This window comes from Stegodyphus dumicola, chromosome 4 (assembly GCF_044657685.1).
Source record: "Stegodyphus dumicola isolate Sdum_Otavi_A_Nest chromosome 4, ASM4465768v1".
NCBI lineage: Eukaryota > Metazoa > Arthropoda > Arachnida > Araneae > Eresidae > Stegodyphus > Stegodyphus dumicola.
This window is the reverse complement of record NC_140771.1, coordinates 10,075,070-10,085,735: the sequence shown is the minus strand read 5'-3', so window position 1 is coordinate 10,085,735 and position 10,666 is coordinate 10,075,070.

The window sequence follows — 10,666 nt, the reverse complement described above, 5'->3', positions numbered from 1 at the left end:
GATCGGTAAGTGTTTACTAGAAGAAATAGGAAGTGAGACATACACAATTGAAAGATTCAAAACCGCCCTTGTAGAAGCATTCCCCGTGGTCAAAGCAAAACAAAGTTAGTAGCTGAATTATACAGTAAGTATCAAACTAAGGTCGAAGAGTTGACAGAATTTATTTTAAGAAAAATTCAAGTTATTAATTTACGTATGAGGAAAGGTCCTGTAATGAAATTGTTCATATTATTTTGCCCCAACTGTTACCACACAACACTTTAATGAATTGAGAAACACCAGCACCTTGGAACAGTTGTTTCAGCTGGCGGTCATTTTGGTTTTTAATATTAGCTTAAAAGGAAAACATTCTTACGTCAACTACCAAAAACGTTAGCTCATGTTCAAATTTTTGGTGTCCTTTGTTCTATTTATTACTTAACATTGCCTGAACAAGAAAAATTGTGCTCTGCATACTTCAGGGATAAAGGCATAATTCGATAATAATTGCAAAACAAATGCGAATCTGATTCGATATTTGAGACAAAACTGGTAAATTGTTATATTTTTATTGGGCTGACTTTTGATTTATCCCACGGCACACGATAACCAAGCTTAGCAATAGGATGGTCCTAACGGGATTTTCTTTACCGAAAATTGACTCATCTTCACATTACACATGTATAGAAAATCCCGAGTGGCGAATCTTTTGGTTAAGATGTTACTACTGTGCATGAAGATACACAAATTTTTCCAAAATAATAATTTTTAAGATATTATTGTTTAAATTCAGACAGATGGAAACAAATTCTAAAAGCCTTAATTCATTATTAAGAATTTTAAGCAAAATAATTATATTTGTTTAGTAAAGTCATTTTTTTTTCCTTTGCGTTATTAAATAGCGACGTTCAAAAAATGTTGCATTGCACTAATTAAATAGTTCATTCTTCCCCTTCAGTAAGTATCTAAAATAACTATTCTCTCTTCGTCTTCTCAACCATCTTCGGGAAAGAGAGGCATGCATTCAGAAGTTAGAATCTATTTTTAATTTTATTTTATTACCAAAACAAAATAAAATTTTCAAGATCAAAAGAATTTACTGCTGAAATTAAGGTTCAATTACATAAATGTGCTCTTATTTGGGGCTCCAGTGCCTTTCGACTAGAATTACTATTTATCTAAAAAATTAACAAGTACCGGAAGATTTTAGGCTCTGTAACAAGCGGCAGATATCGACGGTAAATTGATGTCGTATTGCTGACGATGTTCCGTTGACGTGTCGAGAAATCCTTGGATAATGCGACACAGGAATGCCTGAAGACTGGCCTTCCTTTGGGTAATAGATGACTTGAAAATATTAAGCCGGAATAAGGCTTCGTGCGAAATCTGACAAAATCCTTTAAAAAATTTAAACATTAGGTACAATCAGGGGCTATTTTAGCCGGAGCATACATCTGTTCCAGACGGGTCAGACTACTCTGGCGACGAGGCCTATTCGACTCGGAGCAATCAAGGGGCCTCTGAGACTACGTGGTCCCCGCTTCGAAATCCATACCGTGCAGGTGTGACATGCAAGCGCCAAATCGTCTGTAGACGACTTAGGTACTAGTCTGGGTGTTGTAAGTAGTAGAGCAACCACCATACTGCGATCTATTAAGACTCGTCCTCTGACTGGAATGGAAAGGAACAAAATATGTTTCATTGACGTTAAGATGATATTTGTTCAAGAGAGTTAAAGCTGCTGATGTTTAGTTTTGTTATATCTACCCGACAGATGTGACGTTTGTAGCTTCCTTTCATAAACTTCAGATGTTGGATCAGAAAATATGAGAACAGTAGTATTTCTAGACGCGAAAATTTATTCAACAACAATAAGAACTTATGACATAAAATCACATACATTTGACTATTTGCGCAAAGAGCATCATAAATTTTCTTAGCATCTCGTGAATTTAATAATAATATCGCATGTACTCAAATCATACACAAAGATAGGTTTGCTAATATGTATATATTCTCGTATTAGTACTAACAAAAGAGCATCTGGATTCCACCTGCAGATGTCGAGCATGAAGGAAGAATTTCTGTGAGCTGTTCATGGACCACGCGTTTCTTGAATTAGAATGCTTACTTTTCGAATAGTGATTGCGCTTTACGATTTTTATCTTCGAGCCTTGTGGTTTTTCTGCATGTCTTTGAAAGATATGGTAGATGTTGAAAGCGAAAATGAAAATTCAGTTTTTGATTCGGACTTGGACACTGACAATGATTTAGATTAGGGGTCTTCAACCTTTCACGCCCGAGGACCACATCGATAAATTCACAAAGATCCGTGGGCCACATGTCTGTTAAAAAATAGTGTAGTCAGAAAATTTATGTAAAAAAAGGAGGTTTGTTTTACAAGACTGCAACTGATTCTAAGCAAAGAGATAGTGTTACCGATTTGCATATATATATACATTGGTTTCAAAAAGTCAAATAGAAATCGAATTAAAATGTTTTGAACTTTTTTTTAAGGATGAAAAAAAAGTATGAAGGTGATTGTACAGAACAATGTTAAAAATGCATTTACAATAAAAAAAATAATAATAAAAAAAACCTCTTTGCATTACTGGTGGGTGATGGTAGTTACTTTAGTTTTAATGTGAAATTTGACATTGTTTTTGCTTGATTAAAGCTTCAATATCCGGTTTAATCTGTGTTGTTGCAATTCGTAAAGTATCCTTCAAATGGCTGTCTGTCAGCTGTGTTCTTGTTTTTGATTTTAGGATTTTCATTTTACTAAAAAGAAATTCACATATGTAGGTACTGCTAAAGACAGAAGACATGAAGAGTGCAGGTTTACGAATTCCTGGATACTTGTCTTCGGACTTCTCTTCGGTTACGTACTTCGAATAAAAATTATTTAATGCAGGATTTTCGAGGAACTCGCATTTTACTGCAGAGTCACACTGTAGATCTATAAATTCTAATTGAAGTTCAGGTGGAACACATATTACATAAGATAAAGTGAAATTTTTCAAAATTCGGCATTTTCAGAAAATTTTATCTCAAATAATATCAGGCATGTGAATAAAACGTTTTAAATATCAAGAATAAGAGAAAAAAAATTTTTTTTACGACAAAAGCTGACAAGGAAATTTTTCTTGAAATCAAAATTTAATTTTTTTTAATTCTTCAAATTCAAATGTGGGGCCACTAAAATGCCTTCAGCGGGCCACGGGTTGAAGACCCCTAATTTAGATGATAGGGAAATGGATGATATACTTAACCAGCAGTTAAGCCCTGTTATGATCAAGTTGACTTTATTAAGGCTCTGAATTTTCTGAAGACCCTGCAGGACTACTCCGACTAGCTTAAATCTGCAGGGGCGTAGCTAGAGGGGGGCAAGGGGGCATCTGTCCCCGGGCGCAGAATACAAGGGGCGCCAAACTGATGTTACGACATTTTAGAATTAAATGTTTTCCATCCTTGGCAAGCAGTAGGGGGCGCGAAATCTTCAGTTGTCTCTGGGCGCTGAAAACCCTAGCTATGACTCTGCTGCCTGTGAACATTTCTTATGAAGATCCATCGATGCATCGGGGACTAGTGGAATTATTAGCCCAGACTAATCAGAATAGGATGAACATCATTCAAGGTAAGTGCGCAATTCTTTGAGCATATAATAAGTCTAATTCATGTGTGAAATGTTGGGAAAACTGATGCTTTTCAAAATAATACTGATTTGATTAATGATTACTAAATTTAATAGTGTTGTGATCAAGGATAAGTGTTTTAATAGTTGTAAAGTTGCTAATAATGTTATTATCAGATGGTTAAAAAAGTATTTCACAAAATCATGCTAAAAAGTCTACCACATCTAAGCACAATTCACGGGTGGCTGAAAAACCTTGCTCGGCGAAGGCATCAACTTCAGGTTATTTTGTCTCAACCAGCAAAATATCCATCAAATTATTGAAAATGACACTAACATAAGTGTTGATAATAAATTTACTGTGCAAAATGATAATATAAATAATAATTCTACTTGTGATGTTGATACTCTAAATAATCGTAATACGATAGATATTAGTATTCCCCCCCAGGAGATTCCCAAGCAACTCAGAACAAAACCAATTATGGTTATTCCACCTCTGAGATTTAGCGGATTTGTAAAACAATACCCTATTGATGTAGAATAATATAGCGGATTTATAAAATATACCCTATTGATGTAGAAGATTGTAGAGTCATTAGGATATTATGAAGCAGGAGACATGAAAAATTAACAATGCCTTCTCCGGGACGCGTAATGGCAAACTGCACATTGAGTTGATCAATGTTAAACGAATTTCGCTTACTGCGCGTGTCCAGAATAAAAATTGGCGCAATTTTAAAAGAAGATAAATACGGTATATGGTTATCTGGACGTTGTGTTATCTGAGCGTGAACAGATGGGGGTTTTAAAACTTGTTAGGCTGAAAGTTGCTTCATAAAATATCGATTGTAAACCACGCAAATTTTTTTAAGAAGGATTACAAAACAGAAAACATTAAAAGATATATTAGCTGATTGCTTATTGATTATACTTCTGAGGAATAAAAGCAATTGATTATTTACCATACGTTCCATTTGTATATACTTTAACAAATTAAGGAATTAATCCAGTTTAAATTACTGAATTAAAGTCAAATAACTGATATGAAATGTAATATTTATGAACAAAATAGTCTAAAATGAAATAAAACAGAAGCACATGCAATAAGTGCACATAAATTTCCGTAGTATTGCAAATGTAAGAAACAGTAAAACCAACATGATTAACAGGCTTGTGTAGTGTTGCTTAGTCGCCATTCCTCCCACGCCAGCGGTACGCCATTGAGCATGCGCAGTAAGCGAAATTCGTTAACACTGATCAACTCAATGTGCGGTTTGCCATTACGCCTCCAGGACTCGAATACGCGTGGAGGGGGCCTACCGTTACGCCATGAAGGCATGCTGGAAGGGGACGGGGAGAAAATACCTTATAAGATCATAGAGTTATTGCTCGCTATTTAATAAATAATAGCATTAACCATTATGTTATTCACGCAGAAAAATTGCTAAACCTATAAAAGTTGTTCTAAAAGGAATTCCGGCAGAGGAAATTAAGGATGAATTAATTGCTGAATGTTTCAATGTTGTAAAAGTAAACCCGATGTACAAGTTTCGTACACGTGTTCTCGTGCCTCTGCTGCAGTTAATACACGAACCTTGGATCTTGGATCATATCTTTACTGCTGGCTTTAGCTACTAGGAGCTCTTACCAGTATATTATCATTTTACCATAGGCCATAAAGTTAAAAATTTAAGAGGTGTATTTAAAAATACACCGCGCCCGAAGGCGAGATCAATAAATGAGAGAACTCATAAAATAAGTTTTGCTAAATTGCATATCATGGCATAGGTGATTATATAAATGGTGGCGAGAAGCGAAATGAAAGTCTAAGCTTCTGGGTGAATCAAGAAGAGCAGAAACACGTGATCAGCGTCCGGCATTTAGATTGGTCGAGGAGTCAGAGTTCGAAAAATGAAGTTTTTTCTAGTTTTTGGAAATAAATAAAGTTCGAACATAGTAAAAGCAACATCTATTTGTGAATTTAAGAGTCCTATGTCTTTTGAAACACTCGAAAATCTTCTAAACTTGCGATATAATCATTAAATGAATAGGAAATTGTAAAAGGCGAAAATGAGGTCATGTAGCTCACTAGGGGTAATGAGTTAGAGTAAGCACTTGGTGTTACCACGAACTTTGATTTTAAAACACACGATACGAAATAGTAAAAATAAAAAGTAAAAGTAAAAATCTTGGTTAAATAAGTAGTAACCAAGATTTTTACTTTTACTTTTTATTTTTACTATTTCGTATCGTGTGTTTTAAAATCAAAGTTCGTGGTAACACCAAGTGCTTACTCTCACTCATTAGCCCTAGTGAGCTACATGACTTATATATATAAGCCGCTTAAGTGTTTGTCGCCGATAGTTTATTATTGCCACTCGAAAAAATGAGCGCAGAAGTTAACGTTTCCGCAGTTTTTAATTAATATCTCGGCCGATTAAAGTCGTACGAAGATGAGAACGGTATCGATGTATTCGGAGGATTTTTTGGAATCCGAGGATATGCGTCTCGATTTTACACTCGGTGCCGTTCCGTAAATATTCGAGAAAAAAAAGAATTTGGCACGTAGCCAAGTTCGAATAGGGAAACCCCTAGAAAGAAGTGGAAAATGTAGGGAAAACTTAGGGGGAAATTAGTTTTAAATTAATATTTCGGCTAATTAAAGTCCCACGAAGACGCGAGTGTTAAAAATGGCGTGTCACGGACCTGCGGAATCCAACGGTGTGCTTCGCTAAGTCCGGGAGCCAGCCGTTTCGGAGGAAATGACTTAGACGCATCTATATTACCGAGCTATATCAGGCGCAACGTTGCCGGTTCCTTAAATTAAGCCCAAGGGCACATGGCATAATGAATTCTGGAAATGGAAGACATCTCGGAAGAGAAAACGGAGAAAGGAAAAGTGAGAGGAATACCAAAAGGAACAAGGCCAAAGGTATCTGGTAGGTGAACGGAACTTGACAAGATGAAGAAAATCCGAATGGATTCATGACAATTCAGAGAAAGGACAAAGGAGGAGATGATGTTACTTCAACCCATATATATATGCGGCTTAAGTGTCTTTTTGTCGCCGATAGTTTATTGGTTGCTTACGTAACTGTACTAGCCAGTGGGGGGAAATTGCCAGGGCACTGGGTTGCCATTTCAATTGAGGCGTAGACAATTTCCTGTAAAACTTGACTTTGCTATGACCATCGATAAGTCTAAGTGCCAAACGCTTAAGCGTGTTGGCATTTTTTTAGCTGAGCCTGCATTTGGACACGGTCAACTTTCTGTTGCCTGTTCAAGAGTTCGTGAAAGAACGGACGTAAAATTAAAAATAATGGATGGTCCTCTGCAAGGCGAGCTTAAAAATGATGGAAAGATCTACACAAGAAATGTTGTGTACAAAGAGATCTTTGAGATGTGAATTAACGTTTTATTATTTAAATCACCTTTATTTATTGAGCTAGCGGTGGCTCTTAAGAAATGTACCGCCAGTGGTTTTCTTCATTGCATTCTATTTTAAGCAATTACTCAAGACGAAGGGGAAAAACCCGTGAGGCAGTAAGCAAAGGGGCGGAATTCAGTTTGAATAGCAAACACCTTTGCACAAATCATTTTAATTACAATTTATAATATCTAGAACATCGGTCATTTCGTATGACCGCCGGGTTTTCTAGTTTATAATATTCAAGCTTTATTATGTTTTCATATCTTTGTTGATGTGTGTAGAATCTTTTAGAGTATTTTGAAGCAAGGTAAGTTAATTGTTGTAAGTTAATTGTTTTTTCACACTTAACGTGAAAATAATTTCACGATGCCTCGCAAGAAGAGGGTTTCCTTAGATAGTGCTGCAAAGAAAAAGGAAGCCATAACCGTTGAAATTAAGATAGAAGTCATAGATAAATATAAGCGTGGTGTAAGAGTGATAAAACTTATGGCCGGTCGACATCGACGATTTACACTATTCTGAAGAAGAAGGAAGAAATTAAGAAACTAGACGTGGCATAAGGAGTTACCGTTATTTCCAAGCACCGTCCAAAACTCCTAGAAGATGTTGAGAAGCTGATGTTGGTGTGGATTAACGAGAAATATTTAAAAGGATGCGTCGGAAGCTATCATTTGCGCTAAGGCGAAGAATCTATACCTGGACCTTCTCCGAAAAACCCTAGGTTCGTCAAATGCAGATGGGATGGCAATGAGAGTTTTGGGGGTGCGGAACGGATTAACTGGATTTCCATTATTTTCAATGGAAATGTTTGCTTCTAGATGCGAGAAATTCGCTATACGATCTCAGTGTTGGAACCAATTAAATGTTGTAAAACATTTTTATAGCCTCGAAATTTCGCAAAAAATTAATAAAAGTAGAGACCAAAATATTTCCTCTTACCTTGTATCCAGCGCAGTTTCAAGCAAGATGATAGCTAATTAACGTGTAATCCAAGAGGTTGTAGACTGAAATTGTAATATCACAAAACACATTTTTATTTACATGAAAATAGATTAAGATTTGCTAGGGCCACAAATATATATTGAAATGAGAGTTGTATAATAAAGAGTGTCATATCACTGTCCTTTCCTGAAGGAGTGAGAAAAGTAAGTGTAAAGAATAAAAGAGTTACACAGTCAACTCTTTTGCAGGGTTGCCAGTTCATAATGTTTATCGCTCTATTGGCGACAGTCCATCATTAAACTCATATCTCGAGGTTCCACTGTATATTCATGACGAGGTGCTTTAAATGTGCTTGCGACCTCAAAAGATCTCACTGTGAAGCTTAATGGATAAAAAATTTAAAATACTATAAGTGTAATTTAGGACATGCGACAAATTTTACATTATGCCCCCGAAATTCATTAAATATGAAGAAAAGGCTTCAAAATAAGAACCACGAAGCAGAATCAAGCATAAGGGCCAGAGCATTTCCGAATACTCTGAAGGAGAAACAGATAAAAATTTCAGAGGAAAAGACTGCTTAAAATAAAGCATAAAATGAGCAAACTTCTACTAAATATAGAGGCCTTAAAAACTATCCTAAGCCTAAGAAATAGCATTTAAATTCAGAAAATATTTCCAATACATTTACCGATTTCTTAAAAATTTCTAAAGAGATAAATAACATGTTTTCGGATTACTTCATCTTTGATTTAATACGTAACATAACTGGAAGAATAGCAGAAACTACAGAAGTCCCATTTCAGTTCATAAACTATTCACACTATTTTCCATGTTTGAAGAAATTTTCGGTCAAAATTTACTTCGAAGCGCAGCCTAGATCTTTCAACAATTTTGAGCAGCCTTATGCTTATTTCGAACATGAAAAAACGTGAATGAAACATAATAACGTTTCTTGTTGTCACCAGTGACACTACGCCAAAGAAATGCGATTTCTGTCTTGCGTATCATGCACTCATGACATAATTCACTTTTTTGACAAAATCTTGTTTTTTTCCCCCCTGTTTGATTTCGGGAAACATCTTTGCATCTTGTTGTTGTGACTTATTTCTCTGAGAATAAAATCAAAACAAGACCACGAAATTCCTCGTGGTAAGAAGAGCAAAATTGCGCCTGTCATTGGCAAGAGCACTGAGCACCATACAGGTGACTGCACGAATTTGCTCAAACCCACCCCAATTTTGATTGAGGGCACCCCGAGGCGACGAGTGCAAGGGTCTGCCCCCTCTTCCTGCAGCACCAACTTCTAGAAAGGACTTTCTTCTCGTGTCATGTTTAGAGTGCTCCGATGCCGCATAGACACTATACAGTTATAAGCATTCATGACTTCTTTGGGATTCGAACCTGGGCCGTTATGGCAGTCAGAGTCATTAACCACTAACAGGCTGGGCGGCTATTTGCATCTTTTATGTATTAATATGAATTCATTGTTGACATTCTCACAAGGATTATTTCTCCATAAGGTTTGGATCCCGACCCGAGTACCGTGGTGTTGCAGTGTTATTACCAGTAGTATGGCAGAAAAGAACATCTCAAAATTAAAAAAATTTTCTCTCGCATTCTCTAACACAGTAACTTTGAAGGCCTTCTCTAACTCAAATCAAACACGGAAAAAAATAAGATTTTGTCAAAGAAGTGAATTATGTCATGAGTACATGATACGCAAGACAGAGATCACATTTTTTTTGGCGTAGTGTCACCGGTGACAACAAGAAACGTTTTTATGTTTCATTCATGTTTTTTTAGCCCAAAGGGAAGTTAGCCCAGAAGGGCTATTAGTTTTGAATCAGTAATTGGTTTGAATCAGTATAAATGGTTGTAACACCTTTCCAAATTGTTGCCACGAAATATTATCGTTGCATACTGTATTTAAAGAAATTAAATAATGAAGAATCTGCATGAATGTATGTATGATTCTTTCGTTGCGAAAAATAACGATACCTAGAGCAATCAAATTTGGAATAACGTAGTCCTCCACACGAATACGGACACCTGGCTGCCCGAATCTTGAATTCGTTTTATTATCTATTTTATATTTTTTAAACTTTAAAGGAACTCAAGAATTTCGAAGCGAGGAATGCCCCCACACTGTATGGAATAAAATATTTTTATTTCCAGGGCGCGAGACTGTCTATCGGAAATTCTAAAAATGTGCTGATTATAAATATTTTTAGCCCATAAGGGGCGTTAGCCGAAATGCTCTCAAAACGTGTATGTATGTGTAAATGAGAAAAACGCTCCTTTGGGTGTAATATAAAATTTGAAAGCTTTCAGAATTTTTTTAAAAAAATTTTAATTAATTTTTCTTCGGATACTTTACTTTTTCATTTAATCCTGCACTCCTTAGTTAAAAGTAAAAGGATATATAAACATATTTCATCTGTTTTACCCATACAAATGGAAATTTTTTCAAGTTCCCCTCAAGCTCTTACAATAAGGTGCGTTAGATGTTAGCAAAAGTGCCAAATCAAAGCAAATAGTTATCCCATTCCTGAGAAAGTAAAGGAGCAGATGGAAATTTAAAAGTAGACTCACGTTCCTTAGCACCATCGTAACTTGATCGGCGTTTAGGTACACTACACTTTCTCATAGATAGAGAGACAAATTTGGACATCTGT